Source organism: Ascaphus truei, chromosome 4, assembly GCF_040206685.1.
Source record: "Ascaphus truei isolate aAscTru1 chromosome 4, aAscTru1.hap1, whole genome shotgun sequence".
Taxonomy (NCBI): Eukaryota; Metazoa; Chordata; class Amphibia; order Anura; family Ascaphidae; genus Ascaphus; species Ascaphus truei.
Genome location: NC_134486.1, coordinates 127,277,254 through 127,292,569, shown reverse-complemented (window position 1 = coordinate 127,292,569; position 15,316 = coordinate 127,277,254). Strand labels below are relative to the sequence as shown.

Sequence of the window (15,316 nt, the reverse complement as noted above, 5' to 3'; positions counted from 1 at the left end):
AGTCCTGTCCTGCCTTCGGGAGAACAATCTCTACGCTAAGCTAGAGAAATGTTCTTTTCATCTTTCTTCCATTCCCTTTCTTGAATACATCATTTCTAGCACTGGCTTCTCTATGGACCCAGTCAAACTCAAAGCTGTCTTAGAATGGCCACAACCCACTTCCCTGAAAGCCATACAGCGATTCTTGGGATTTGCGAATTACTATCGTAAATTCATCAAGAATTTTTCTTCTATCGTGGCCCCCATTACTGCCCTTACCAAAAAGGGAGCTAACACAGCAGTTTGGTCTCCTGCAGCTCTCCAAGCTTTTGACTCCCTCAAAAAATCTTTCGCTTCTGCTCCTATTTTGCGTTATCCTGACCCCGGGCTTCCCTTTACCTTAGAGGTAGATGCATCCGACGTCGGTGCTGGCGCCATTCTCTCTCAGAGACAGTCCCCACAGGCCAAACTTCATCCCTGTGGGTTCTTTTCAAAAAAAAATTATTCGGCAGAACGGAACTATGATGTCGGAAACAGAGAGCTCCTGGCTATTAAACTCGCCCTTCAGGAATGGAGACATCTTCTGGAGGGAACGGAGACACCCATTTCAATTTTTACTGATCATAAAAATTTACTTTACATTGAGAGTGCACGTCGCCTTGGGGCACGTCAGGCTCGATGGTCTCTTTTTTTCTCGAGATTTAATTATCTCATATCCTGGCTCAAAGAATCAAAAGGCAGACGCACTTTTCTCGTCAATTCCTGTTCGAGGACAATTCCGAAGTTATCTCCAAAACAATCTTACCCTCCAAATATATAATTTTGGCCAACTCTTTTGATATCCTGGATCAGGTCATGGCAGCACAATCTAACCTCCCGAGGGGTCTTAAGGTGCCGGTCGGCCGTCAGTATGCAGCTCCACGCTTCCTTAAGAAGATTCTTGAGTGGGGTCATTCTTCTAGGTCAGCCGGTCATCCAGGCATTAGCAGAACTTCTGACCTCATTAGTCGTACCTTTTGGTGACCAACCATGTTGGAGGACATTTCAAGTGCGTAAAAACCTGTCCAATCTGCGCCCAGGTTAAGACCATTCGTACGGTCTTCTACAACCCCTCCCTATACCAGAACGCCCATGGAGTCATCTGTCCATGGACTTTGTAGTGGAACTTCCAACCTCTAAAGGGATGAACACCATTTTGGTTGTCGTGGATCGTTTTTCCAAGCAGGCCCATTTCGTCCCTCTCAAAGGCCTACCCAATTCCGCCACCCTGGCAGACGTTTTTGTTAAGGAAATATTCCGCATTCACGGAGTTCCTCTTTCCATCGTATCCGATCGAGGTACACAATTTGTCTCAAAATTTTGGCGGGCCTTTGCTCGCAGGATGGATATCACCTTCCACTTTTCTTCCGGGTATCATCCCCAAACTAATGGGCAAACTGAGAGAACGAACCAGACTCTGGAGCAATACCTCCGATGCTTCATCGCGGACAGCCAGGACAATTGGGTAGATTTACTTCCGTGGGCAGAGTTCTCCCATAATTCTTTAAAGAACAGCTCCACGCTGAAATCCCCTTTTTTCATTAATTATGGTTTTCACCCAGGTCAGCTGCCCATCACCTCAGTTCCTTCCGGGGTTCCAGCGGCCGATGACCGAATCAAGGATCTTCAGGAATCCTGGAAAAAGATCCAAGAGGCTTTGAGAAAGGCAACCCACAGACAAAAGGCACAGGCAGATCTTCACCGCCGCCAGGCACCAGTCTTCAAGCCAGGGGATAAGGTCTGGCTCTCCTCCAAGAACATTAGACTGAAGACTCCGAGCCACAAGCTGGCCCCCAGGTACTTGGGCCCATTCTCAGTAGTGGAACGGATCAATCCTGTGGCATATCGTATGGAACTTCCTCCATCCATGAAGATACCCTCAGTGTTCCACGTGTCACTGCTTAAACCTGTGTCCCAGAGTCCACAAGACACCGATTGACCCTAAGCCGGTCATAGTTCAGGGGCAGGAGTTTGAGATTCAGTCTATTCTGGATTCCAGGAGGACGAGGGGTTCGGTGCAGTACCTGGTTCACTGGAAGGGCTTTGGTCCACAAGAAAGATCTTGGGTACCCTACCACCAAATACATGCCCCTAGATTGCTGAAACTCTTCCATTTTAAGTTTCCCCAAAAACCATATTGGAGTCGTCCTGAGGCCGCTCCTCAAGGGGGGGGGGGGAACTGTAAGGCCTCGGGGGACACCTCTCCCAAAGAGGGTTCCCCCCACGATGCGCACGCAATCACGGACCTTTCTGACCTCCCGCAGGAGCTCCCACCCCCAGCTCGGGTCACGCGCACCTGTCCCGTGCGGTGCACATGTCTGACACGCGTGCACCGCCCACAAGCCTCGCGTCAAGCTAATCAGCTGTGGCACTGTCCCTCACCTATCCCTGCCTCCCATGGGGCCGCTCCTCCGTTCCTCTCCCTCTTCCCATCGGGCTCTGCTCTCATTTATACCCTGCTCAGCCATTCCTTCTTTGGCTGAGCATAGCTTTGTGTAACCTGTGTTACCCACGGTCGTGCCTGTCTCAGTTCCTGTCTCTTTGTCTTCCTTAGTGATCCCTTGTGTACCGAACCAGCTTGGCTGTGGACCCGCTCTGGACTTCGACCCTTGGCTTGTACCCTGACCTCCTGAACTCTCCGACCCTTTACCTCGGCTTGCGGATTCTGACCTACCCCCCGGCTCTGGACCCCAGGCTCTCGGTACCAACTATCTTCTTGAACCTCCCTTCTCGTCTGGCGAGTATCTTACATTATCTTATACTCCCAGACGGTTCCAGACGCCTATTTTCCACTTTCCAGGCGTGTCCCCGTAGCCTTGGGTGCAGTTGTTACCCATCTCACCTCGGTTTCGGGGTCCCTCCTTGTCCGTGGTGAGCCCAGCGTAACATTATGCTCAGCCCAATGGACATGGACCCCGAAGAGGTTGAGCAACCAAGCCCCATGCAGCGAATTCTCCAGCTAGAGGCGCAGCTTGCCTCCATGACGCAGGAGCTCTGTAGACTCTCCTCGTTGCAGTCTTCCCCAGTCCCCTCTGCCATGGCAGCTGCGGCGTTTCCCTCTCCGGGTCTTCCCGTGGCTGTGGATCCTCGTCTCCCGGCTCCCAACCGCTATGCAGGGGACCCCCACGAGTGCAGAGGGTTTCTCAATCAGTGCGAGATTCAATTTGAATTATCTCCTTCGCGCTTTCCTACTGCACGTTCAAGGGTGGCCTACATTATGTCTCTCTTGAACGGAAAGGCCCTAGCCTGGGCATCCCCCATCTGGGAGCGGGAGCCTGCCATGACGCGTGACTATCCTCGCTTTCTTCGAGAATTCAGGCAAGTATTTGATACGCCTGTTCGCCAAATTACGGCAGATTCTTCTCTCTTTCATATTTCCCAGGGTACTCGTCCTGTCGCCGAGTATGCTCTGGACTTCCGGACCATCGCGGCGAGACCTCCTGGAACGATGACACACTCTCCGCAGCTTTTTGGCAGGGTCTGTCGGACGCATCAAGGACCAGCTGGCCACTATGGAGAGACCCACCAGATTGGAGGATCTCACTGCGGTCTGCATCCGCGTGGATCTCACTGCGGTCTGCATCTTCTACGAGAGAGAAGACTTGAACGTGCTCTTCCTAGTACCACGTCCTCTCGGTCTATCAGCCGTAGTCTCGTCCATTACGTTCCCCAACCCATGGATGAGCCTGAACCTATGCAGCTCGGAAGTCCTCGGCTATCCGCATCTGAGAGACAGCGCCGACGAGAGGGTGGACTGTGCTATTACTGCGGTCACCCCGGTCATCTGCTGGTAAGCTGTCCCCTGCGGCCGGGAAACGCCAGGACCCAATAAGGTATGAGAGGGTCTCGTTGGGTGTCATCTCTTCTCCTCTTTCTTCTTCTAAAGAACTTCCCACTCGAATAATGCTGCCTATCTCTCTGGCCTGGAATAACTCCCTGATCCCCGCCTCCGCATTTATAGATTCTGGGTCTCAGGGAAACTTTATTGATCAGAGTTTTGCCTATAGGAATGGGATTCCCTTCCGATCTAGGGCTGTTCCAGTTGGTCTGGAGGCCATAGACGGGCGTCCACTCCAACCAGCTTTTATTTCCCTGGAGACTTGTTCTATATCCCTCTCCACGGAGGACGGTCACCAAGAGAAGATTATCTTGGACGTGATCCATACTCCATCGGTAGATGTGATTCTGGGACTCCCCTGGTTGCAACTACAGAACCCACAACTGGATTGGGTTAATAAAGAACCCATACGAGAGATGAGAGATAAGAGACAGCCAAGGAAATCCCTGTATGTAATGAGCCAGATTAGGTATGTGTTCACAGATGGAGAAATAATTGGTAGCAGAAAAGATTAATTACATACAATAGATAACAAAGAAAAATTTCAGAACAAAAATTAAGAATGTTTTTACATTACAGCAAAGTATCAATGAAAATAATATATTCCAGTTAGGCAACACTATAGCACAATACAATTTGGTATGTATATAACACAACTCATGTTTAATGACATCTGCTGATGTATGTTTATTTATATAGCACCCAGTGAACTTGGCACTTTACAAAAGAGACAAAAAAAAAACAGTACAGGGAATTATAATACATTAAGCGCAACAAAGTCATACAATAGGAAAGGAAATCCCTGCCCCAGGGAGCTTACAATCTAAGTGAAATGTTGGGACACTTACAGAGACATCAGGTGAGGGAATAAGTGCAGTAGATGGCAGTGCTTGACCACAATGGTTGGTAAGAGCGACTGTGGGTGTGGGACAGCAGGTGCAACAGGGGAGAGTCCTGGAACGGGTAGGACCTCGGTGGCCGGAAAAGCCGGAGCAGGCAAGACTTGTCAGGGTCGCAGGCAGATGGCAGATAGCGTGGTCGGGGTCGCAGGCAGATGTCGGAGGCAGGCAGCAGACGGCGTGGTCGGGTTCACAGACAGAGGTCGGAGACAGGCAAGGATCGTCAGGGTCCAGCAGCAGGAAGGCAGGAACTGAGACCAGGGAGCAGGAAACAAACGGGGACAAGCCAGATCATAGGCAAGGGCCTTTAATAAGTAATCAGTACTACAGGGAACAGGTCAGATCAGGGCAGAAACAGAAGGAGTCAGGATTACAAAACAAAGGCCAGGAAGTACAGGAAACTATAAAGACAGAGGACAGGAGCAACAAGAGGAGACAGACAGAGGAACCCCAGAGCAGACAGAAACAGCAGCACAGCCGGTGCACAGACAAGGAACAGAAGGGGAGAGGGAGATCCAGGAAAAAATGTCAGGGCTATTCCTGACAGTAGGCATGAGTCAAGGCTATAGAAATGCTTAATTTAAGAGGTGATTTTTAAGGTTTGACAAAGGTTGAGAGAAACCGTGCTTGGCTCATACTGAGTGTGAGGATGTTCCACAGGTAAAGCGCAGTGAGGGAAAAGGGTTTAAGGTGAGAAAGCTTTAGAGATGAAAAGGGTGGAGAGGAGAGTTATGGGTAGAGCACAGCAGACGAGCAGGGGCATAACGAGAGATCAAAGCTGATATGTAGGGAGGAGCAGATGAGTGGAGAGCATTAGGCTAAGGCCCCGCTGCACGCCCACCTAGTGTGCTGGTGGCGCGTGCATGGCACTTCACTGCGATCTGCAGGGAGCTTTATTAGGTGCGGGGAGCATGGCCAAAACGGGTTGGATGGGCGCAGCGTCATGACAAGCACAAAGCAGCAAAACACTGCAGCAGCCCCACAGACACAGCACCCAATGTGTGTGTATATATATATCAATACAGTACAGTATATGTATAAATATATATATACACAATATACACACGTGTTTGTGTATGTATATATTGATATATATACACACGTGTGTATATATGTGATATATATACACGTGTGTGTGTATACCTGCATGTACAATTTTATAACACAAAATATTATATTGATGTGTTTATAAAATCTTAAAAGTATTTTATTTCCCTTTTCTCCTACAGATTTCTTTCGACTGGAACACCGTTTCGTGGCTTGGCATTCTCATTTCGGATGGGGAAAACTATAGTGGCAAGAATTATCTACGAGATATTCAATGCTATTTACTGTACTTTCAGGGATGTTCATATGCCTTTTCCAAGCGTTGAAAGCTTGAGTATTGTGGCAAGTGAATTTTACAGCAAATGGAATTTTCAAAATTGCATTGGCTGTATTGATGGAAAACATATCCGTATGAAGCAACCCAAAAATTCAGGCACCATGTATTTCAATTATAAACATTACCATTGTTTTGCAAGGTGTAGCAGACGCAAATTGTAAATGTATTTTCGTTGACATTGGAGCATTTGGAAAGCAAAGCGATGGTGGGGTCTTTAACCCTTTGCGGTCCAATTAATTTTCACTAAGTGCGCCAGCAGGTCTAATTTAATTTTCGGAAAACCCCCCCACATATAGCTCAACCCCGTTATAGCGCGATCCGCACACACTGCACACTCACAGCACACTGTGCAAACTCACAGCACACTGCACAGCCCCCCCTACCCCTGGTGTCAGTTGCTGGGGCATCGTGGGGCTGCCTGCGGGGATCGGTGCGGGGCTGGGGGAGATTTGGTGCGGGGCTGAGGGGGGGGGGGGAAATCAGTGCCCGGCTGAGGAGGGGGGTCAGTGAGGCTGCTGGGTGCGGGGCTGCTGATCGGCATTGGTGCCGGGCTGGGGGATGCCGGGGAAATCCGACATTGGACCGCAAGTACTAAAATATTTTGTTGGATATATTCAGACATTCAACCTGGAAAGGGTTAAAGCCTCATCACTTTATCGGCTTATAGAATGAAAATTAATTTCCCTTGCCTTTGGAGAAAAGTTTACCGTTAACCCGAAATACCCAAAAGTTACCTCACGTAGTTTTAGCAGATGAGGCCTATCCGTTGCTCCAATACCTCATGAAGCCATACAGTCGGCAAGGACTAACAAAAGAAAAATAAATATTTAATTATAGACTTTCCGGAGCGAGACGCTGTGTGGAGTGCGACTTTGGGATTTATGACAGCGATATGGAGAATGCTTTTAAAATCTATAGAAACATCTGTGCCAAATGCAAAGTTTATTGTGAAATGTGTTACTGTATGACAGGCCTGCTCAACATGCGGCCCGCCCGGCCTCTATGTGCGGCCCGCGATGAGATTTAAAAAAAAAAAAAACTTTAAAAAAAAAATGGCGGCGATTCCCCGCGGTCCCGGGGGTGATGTGAGGTGCAGGGGAGGTGCAGGAAGGGTGAGGTGCAGGGGGGGTGATTGGAGGTGCAGGGGGGGTGATTGGAGGTGCAGGGGGGGTGATTGGAGGTTCAGGGGGGGTGATTGGAGGTTCAGGGGGGGTGATTGGAGGTGCAGGAGGGTTATTGGAGGTGCGGGGGGGTCATTGGAGGTGCAAGGGGGGGGATTGGAGGTGCAAGGGGGGTGATTGGAGGTGCAGGGGGGGGAGAGGTGTGAGGTGCAGGGGGGAGAGTAGTGTGAGTTGCAGGGGGGGAGAGTGGTGTGAGGTGCAGGGGGGGAGAGTGGTGTGAGGTGCAGGGGGGGAGAAGGATGTGAGGTGCAGGAGGGGAGAAGGATGTGAGGTGCAGGGGGGTGGGATGTGTGTGGTGTGCAGTGGGGTATTGTGTGTTTGTGGAGAGGGAGTATTATGTGTGTGGGTGAGGGGGAGAGATGGGGGTATGAGAGATAGATGGGGAGTATCACAAAGGTTGATAGTGAGGGGTTCTGGGGGAGATATGAGGATGATGAAGAGAGGTGCTGATGATGATGAAGAGAGGTGCTGATGATGATGAAGAGAGATGATGATGATGAAGAGAGATGATGATGAAGAGAGATGATGAAGAGAGATGATGATGATGATGATGATGATGATTTTTTCCCGTGCGGCCCAAATTTTTTTTCCTTGGAGCATTTCGGCCCTTCTCGCTTTACGAGTTGTGCAGGCCTGCTGTATGACATAATATTGTAATTGATTTGGAAGGCAGTTGTGACGTATCATCATTGGATGTGGCACCTGTCCCCAGTACACAGCTGGCGAGAAGTCGGGCAAATAGTTCAGCTGGGAACATGGCAAAAACCATTCGTGACTCATTCAGGGATTATTTTAATGGAGACGGAGCTATCTCATGGCAAAATATTGTGTAGTGCCTGGTACTTAATTTTTATGTTATGTTGGTAACCAGAATTTTTTCAACGCTCTTATTCTTGTATTATACGTATGTACCCTTATCCTAAAAAGCGCAATAAATCATTTTTTATTTTAAATATTGTGTCCTTTATAAATCACCTATATGTCCCAAATTCATGTCCTCTATCCTGCCCTTCTACTACTCCGTCTATCCTGTCCTCCTATTGCCCTCTATCCTTCGCGCTACTACCTTTAAAAATCATAATAACTATGACATTTTGAGAAGCAAAAAAACCCGTTATTAACAGTAAGGTGGTGGTTTGTACACATTTGTGGAATACATACATTTAACATTTTACAAGTTGCTTGCACTATAGTGATTCAATTTCTTTATAATTACAAAACATACTTAATTTTCTTGAATCACACTCAGCAGAACCATGTTTATTTTATTAGGCACAGACAATTTCTTTATAGGATCTAAAGTCTTCATTAGTGCCAGTAAAAAAAAAAATAAGTCTTCATCACATTCTTCAGTAGGTGCAATTTCTTTAAATGCATTTGATAGCATGAATGTTTTGTGTTCTTCTAGAGAAATTAATTGTTTTTTAGATTCTGTTTGCGGCTTCCTTTTCTTGAATGGGGGTTGTGATGATGGCGCGATCTCGCAGAACGAAGTGTCCTCCAAACTTACATCCAATAATGTATCAGCAGACTTCTCTGTGTTTTCACTAGATTACAGACAGTCCGTGCAGGCGTCATTTGCTCTTTCAGGAACGCCATCATGGTGAAGTATGGCCACGAAGATATGCGGTCACGGTAGGTATCACGCAACTTCTTCCACTTGTTTCGCAAGACGTCGGCTAAAAATAAAAAATATTAGACCAAATTGTATAAATACTTTAATTTGTTGTAACACAATTGGGCCCTATAGTTCAAGCATGGTGGCAGTACACATTGTACACAATTAGGGCCTACAGTTCAAGCATGGTGCTATAATTGAATGCAACAAATTCTGCTTTACGGCCTTCACAAAATTAGTAAAGATACAAATGATTAACTTAATGCATGTATATAAAATTATAAACATTTCTTTAATGCACTAAATGTTACTAAATGACATTAATACTATTTATAGAAAATATTCATACTATTTATAGAAAATATTCAGACAGTTCATTTCATATTTACTTACTGTGGCAGAACATTATTTCTCCAATCTCTTTCCACAATTTTTCGTGCAGGTAACGGTCATGGTACGCCTTGATCTTCTGGTTCCAAAGAGGATCACGCTTATATATACACACCTCTGAAATAAGCAGTTCTATGCTACAACTATCCATCATGAATAGATAATAAATATAATAAATAAATATAATAAATACAATAAATAATAAACAAAATAAAGCTAGCAGCAAGCAACCAACAAGCTGCAGGGTTTAAAGCAAAAGAACTGCAGTATTTGCAAACACATTTTTTATCCCTCTTCCTGTTTTGAAAAATGTGCTCCCATTGCCTAGCACTAGCTGGCATATGATTGGTTGATGGGATCCAGTCTGTGATTGGCTCCATTGCGCACCGCCACATGGGATCACAAACCTGTTGTAGCCCCTGCTGGCTGACGTGTCACAGTACGCAGTGATCCAGGGAGTGAGGAGGCCCAGGGACTGCCAGGAAGGAAAGGAGCTGTTGGGAGGCACGACCGTAGCCGATTGCAGCGGAGACCTGGCCTTAAAGGTAAGGAGGACAACTTTGTAGGTGATCCGAAATTTGATGGGAAGCCAGAAGAGGATTTAAGAAGCAGATGAACACTCTTTTGGGAGAAAGTGAAATTATTCTACCAGCAGAATTTTGGATAGATTGCCAAGGAGAAAGTTGTGAGGCAGGGAGGCCTGTTAGCAATATGTTACAATAATCCTGATAGGAGAGAATAAGGACATGCATTAGAGTTTTAGCAGTAGATTGACAGAGGAAAGGGGGGATCTTTGCAATTACGGAGGATGACGCGACAGATTTTAGCCATGCCATGAATGTGGATGGAGAAGGAAAGGGAAGAATCAAATATTACTCCTAGGCAACGTGCTTTGGCAACAGAATAGATTGTAGAGAGAGCAAAGGAGAGTTCTCAGAAAAGAGCCCTGCAGATCAACAGAAGACAACATGTTATTGACAAGAGAATGTGTGATGGGAGAGGTATGATGAGAACGAAGATCGAGCTGTGTTATGGATATCAAGAGAGAGAGAGAGAGAGAGAGAGAGAGAGAGAGAGAGAGGGCATGGGAAGAAAGAAAGTTGATCATACAGGAGAACATGAGATATTCTAGCAATTTGGAGGCAAACAGCAGAAGGGATAGAGGGCTGTAGTTGGTAAGGCACGTAGGGTCTAGGTGTTTTTTTTAGAATAGGTGTGATCACGCATGCTTAAAGTGCCAGAGGATAGGGAGGAATTGAAGGGTGTGTGTGAAAGTGGGGACGAAGACAGGAATAAGAGTTCTGATAAGGTGCGAGTAGATTAGCTCGAGAGGGCATATGGTAGGGGGAGAAGATAAGACAAGCTTAGAAACTTCCAAATCTGGAAGTCAAAAGTGGAAGGAGATTTAGGTAGAAGTATGTGGATAGCATACACTTTGCCTATAAAGTAGTCGGCAAAGGCTTGAGCAGAAGTGAAGGAAGGATGGGAAGAGGGAGAAGGTCGAGGAGGGGGTCAAAAACAGACATTATAGCGTGGATTTGAAAGTGATGAAAAATTAGGAAAAGTAGTAGTGTTTGGCCCAAGTCTACCATCCGGCTGTCTGCACTGCACGCACGCGCAGCCGAGTTCCCCGGTCTGCAGTGAGCTGCCGGGGGAAAGACAGGGGGGCGTAACAGGGGAGCATGGCCATGACATCACCCAGCAGGTTCGACCTCATTGGCTGAACCGCCGGGGGGCATGGTCTAGCGCTCAGTCGCTAGTTCTGCTCACAATTTTTCTTTCTGCAGGAAAAACAGACCGCGCAGCGCGGCGGCCACAACTTGCAGCAGGCCCGGCCCCACTGAGGGGCGCCTTGTCCCCACAGCGCCCGCGGGGACCAAGCCTTAGAGATGGCAGAGTAAAAACAGGAGGAAAAATGTATAGTGTACAAAATCATCTAGTGTGAGATTCTCTCTATAAGCGTTCAGAGGATTGAGTGCAAGTGTGAAGGGAGCTTATTTGTGAATTTAGCCAATGCCATGTGTTATAGAGGGACGGGTGTGCCGAAGCCTAAAAGGGGCATATAGATCTAGGAGAGGAGAGAGTTGTAAGAGTTTACAAGATTCTCAGTTTCAGAGGAAGGGGAGAGAGAAGGGTTAGAGAGGTCAATGGAGCGAAGGTCTCTAGAGGAGCGAGTAGAGCAGGTAAGAGAGGGGGATGAGGGGAAGGAGTGGTGGTGAATGATAGGAGGTGATGGTCAGATAACGGAAGAGGGGCCAGAGAAATCAGAAAGGGAAGTTGTTTATTAAAGACCTTTTATTAAAGGTCTAAGTAGTGACCATGTTTGTGGGTGCTGAAATTGGTCCATTGGTGGAGGCCAAAGGAGGAGGTTAAGGAGAGAAGGTGAGATGCCCAGGACTACTGATGTCCATCATGCATCAGCTGCACTATTCATAAGTACTGTTTCCAATAATTTTAATTCTAATAAAGTATTTTCAGGTAAATCTCATTAATGGGGCAATTAATGGAAATACTGCTGAAAGAAAGAATTGATGAATATGTAGAAACTTACAAGATCCCAGGCAGCATGGATTTACTGGGGGAAGTTCTTATCAAACAAACCTAATTGTTTTCTTTTTTTTTTCTACAGGGATACTAAGGTAATAGATCAGGGTGGATCATTAGATGTAGCTTATCTCCATTTTAGTCATGTCTGACACAGAACGATAAACAAGTTGCAATGCTTGGAACTGGATTTTAAGGTGGATGAAACATTGATTCAAGGATATACAACAGAGTTGTGGTAAATGGAGTACATTCAGGGGAGGGAGTAATTTCAGCTGATTTAAAAGTAATCAAGCACTATAACCAAGTAATGGGAAAAGCCAATGAACATGGAGAGGAATTAGCAGCAGAATGAGAGATGGTAATGCTACTTTATAGACCATTGTTCGAACCTCACCTGGAGAACTGGGAAGAGCCAATAAAAATGTGCATGACCTACAGCAGGCCTGCACAACTCCAGTCCTCGAGGGCCGCAAACAGGCAAGGTTTTCTGGATATCCCTACTTCAGCACAGCTGGCTCAGTCCAGAAAACTAGTACTACAGAACTTCTGTGTGATCTCTCTCTCTCACAGTGTGTGTGTTGGTGTGTGGGTGAAGCCCCATACGAGTCCAAGAAATAGAATTATATATTCAAGGTGTTCATCTGATTTGAGTGTCTGATCATTATCTCACTCAAAGTTTAGTGGAAAAATAAGAACAGTTTCTCTCCAAATTGGGGTGTATGGATAATAGGAACAGATGTAGCCTGTTAGACCAGTCTCAAATGTCCTCCACCCTACTTACACAGAGTAAGCAAGGTGTATAAAGCAAATCACTATGTAGATAATAAATCCCAGGTAAGTTAACAACCGTGGTATTGGATAGTACTCCGTATATGAGAAATTCTTGACTCCTTTTGGCGTGCTTCCAGCAATGAAATAGCAATTTGTGTGAATCCCAGGGCAGGGTCAGCAATGAATTGTGAGATCTTGTCTGGGTTCATGTGGAAGAGGAACCAATTACCCAGCACACACCGCTTTATTCAAGGATAATAATGTAGAACGTTGCGTTATATCAGAGGTTCCATAGCATTCAAAGGCAGCAATAACGCAAAATATCCAGTAGTAACTCGCCAGAGGGAACAATAATCCGGGCCACAGCTGTATGCATCAAGGCAACAGTGGAGTCATTTTGCAGTAAAAATTTGCAACAAAGGGCGGGGAAAAAAGCTCATTGAAAGCAATAGGATTTTTTCGTTAAACATCTGTTTTGCAGAATAGTTGTGCCAATTTTGCCTTGATCTTTAAACCCCATAGGCTTTACTCCTTTACTGTTACGGATTGCCCCACTACACTAGCACAACAGCACTACATACATTTGGGTTATAATTCACTTAATAGTACAGTAGTCTGTACTGTACTGAACTGGACTGATACCGTGCGGGTAACCAAAAACGAAAGATAAGGAAAGTATTATTCACTAAAGGGTGCTAGGCTTTAGTATGATTTTCAGACAATCTGGTAGAGTTAAGCAGCACGTTGCCTAGTAGTAAAATTATTGTGCTTAACTCCAGTAAGCACAATGTTACCATATTAGGTTTAGGAACCCCCAAAACTGGGGGTGGAGGAAAGAATTCATGTGCCTAGGTTCCCCAATAACCCCCCTCTAATACCCCACCCTGTTTATATCCATCAGCATATTATTGCCCTTTTATTAACTGAATGCATTAGGTGCAATGTAGTATTAAATAAGCAATTAGACAAATATATGAAAGCTCTGAGCTATGCAAAGTATCCTTTTCTTACATTAAAGCAGCAGTCCCTGCTGCAATTTTTATTTCTCATCACAAAACAGATGCAAAATTAATAAAAATACAATGGTACATAGCTCTGTACCGTTTCTTTTTCCCTCTACCATCCCTGAACCCCACTTGAGCCTCATCCCTCTGTCTCCGTCTTGCCCCACTCACCATCTCATCCTCACCGCCTGCACCCCAAAGACCATGTGGAAAGAAAAAGGTAAAATAATATCCAGCTGGGGGGAAAAATAAAATAAAAGGTAGGTCAGCTTTACTACATTGTGCTCATTTTCAAGCTTGGTTATTTTTTTGAGGGAACACAGTTGAGTGCCAAATCATGTAATCTCACTCTTCCCAACTAATTTCAAAAACCTACCGAGCCTCAGCAGCCAGCCATAATAAACGCCAGAAACACGGGTATAAAGCAAGGACTTTATTTAAACTTATATTGTTTAGAAATCAGAATTTAGCAAAATGTACAGAAGCATAATGAAAACACATTTTAAAAACAAGTAAGCCCCTTACACGGTGCAAATAGGCCAATTAGTAACAAAGCGTTTTGCAATTGTGAGATCCACCCAGACGGGAATCTAAAACATGGTGAAAGTGCAAAAAAAAATAAAAGTAACAAACAAAAACCTTAAAGCTTAAAACAACTTTCTTGAAGACTAATACGAGAGTCAAACTAAGTGACTGGTAGATAATGCACCTACACAGTTCCGAAATGTGACATTTAGGCACAGGAAGAAAACCAAAAATCACTAAAGAAAAAACAAACTCAAAAAGTGTCTTAATAAAACGTATAGTGCACTTATATGTACGTATTATTTAGAATAATTTTGGGTAATAATTTAAATGTTACTGTAAACAATAACTTCTACAGTTTGTTTTATTAGATCAGAAATGTTCAAGACAAAACAAAAAACAGAAAACTTAGGTTTTGCTTTAACTACATTATTCCAGCCTTTGTGGCGAGAACCTCATCAGAACCAACAGTAGCTGAAATATGACTTTTAATCACATGCATGTAGTTGGATAACAGGCATTGTATGGTGGGCATGGTTAGTTTGCAGTTTTCTTCCTCTTCATATTTATATACGTGAAAGGAAATATACAGTAAAATGAGAAACGGATTTGAGATATACACATAAATACACCAGGAGGCACACTCCCGTTTTGGAAGCATGTTAACAATAGGAATACAGAAAACTGGCAATGTCCATCCAGTCATTGCACTGCTAAGATTTTAAACATACAACCATTGAAAGGCTTCCAGAGACTGAGGACTGAGGCCAAAGAAAATGATGTTGCCTCGTCTCCATCCCCGTCACTTTAGCCTTAACAAGAACAAAAAGAAGCCTTGAGAAGAGGAATAGATAGTCAGAAGTAAGGGACAATTCTGGCTGTAGCTCCTGACGACACGTCAGGATTGTCAGACTGTTTATTCTATTGCATGGAGGGCAGGCGGATGGTCTGGGCTCGGAATTCAGAAACAATGGCCGTCCGCTTGGTTTGGTTACACCTTCCGCTTCTATGGCAGCTTTCACATTCTGGTCTGCTCAATGCAACTTGGTTTTCAGCGAACTGAAAAAAAAATATGTATATAAAAAAAAATTAATTTCAACGGCTGTACTTTAATTTCCAGAACAGATTTTGTTTAGTTTAT

General features: G+C 45.3%; 1 protein-coding gene across 3 annotated transcripts in view; it reads right to left on the bottom strand.

The window, feature by feature from the left end:
- Positions 1-14,070: 14,070 nt before the first annotated feature.
- AKAP12 (A-kinase anchoring protein 12) overlaps positions 14,071-15,316 on the bottom strand; it is a 161,258-nt gene continuing 160,012 nt past the window's right edge. For all 3 annotated transcript variants that reach the window (XM_075596572.1, XM_075596573.1, XM_075596574.1), the window contains one exon: positions 14,071-15,234. The gene's annotated coding sequence lies outside the window, so the exon portion shown is untranslated. The remainder of the gene's footprint in view (positions 15,235-15,316) is intronic.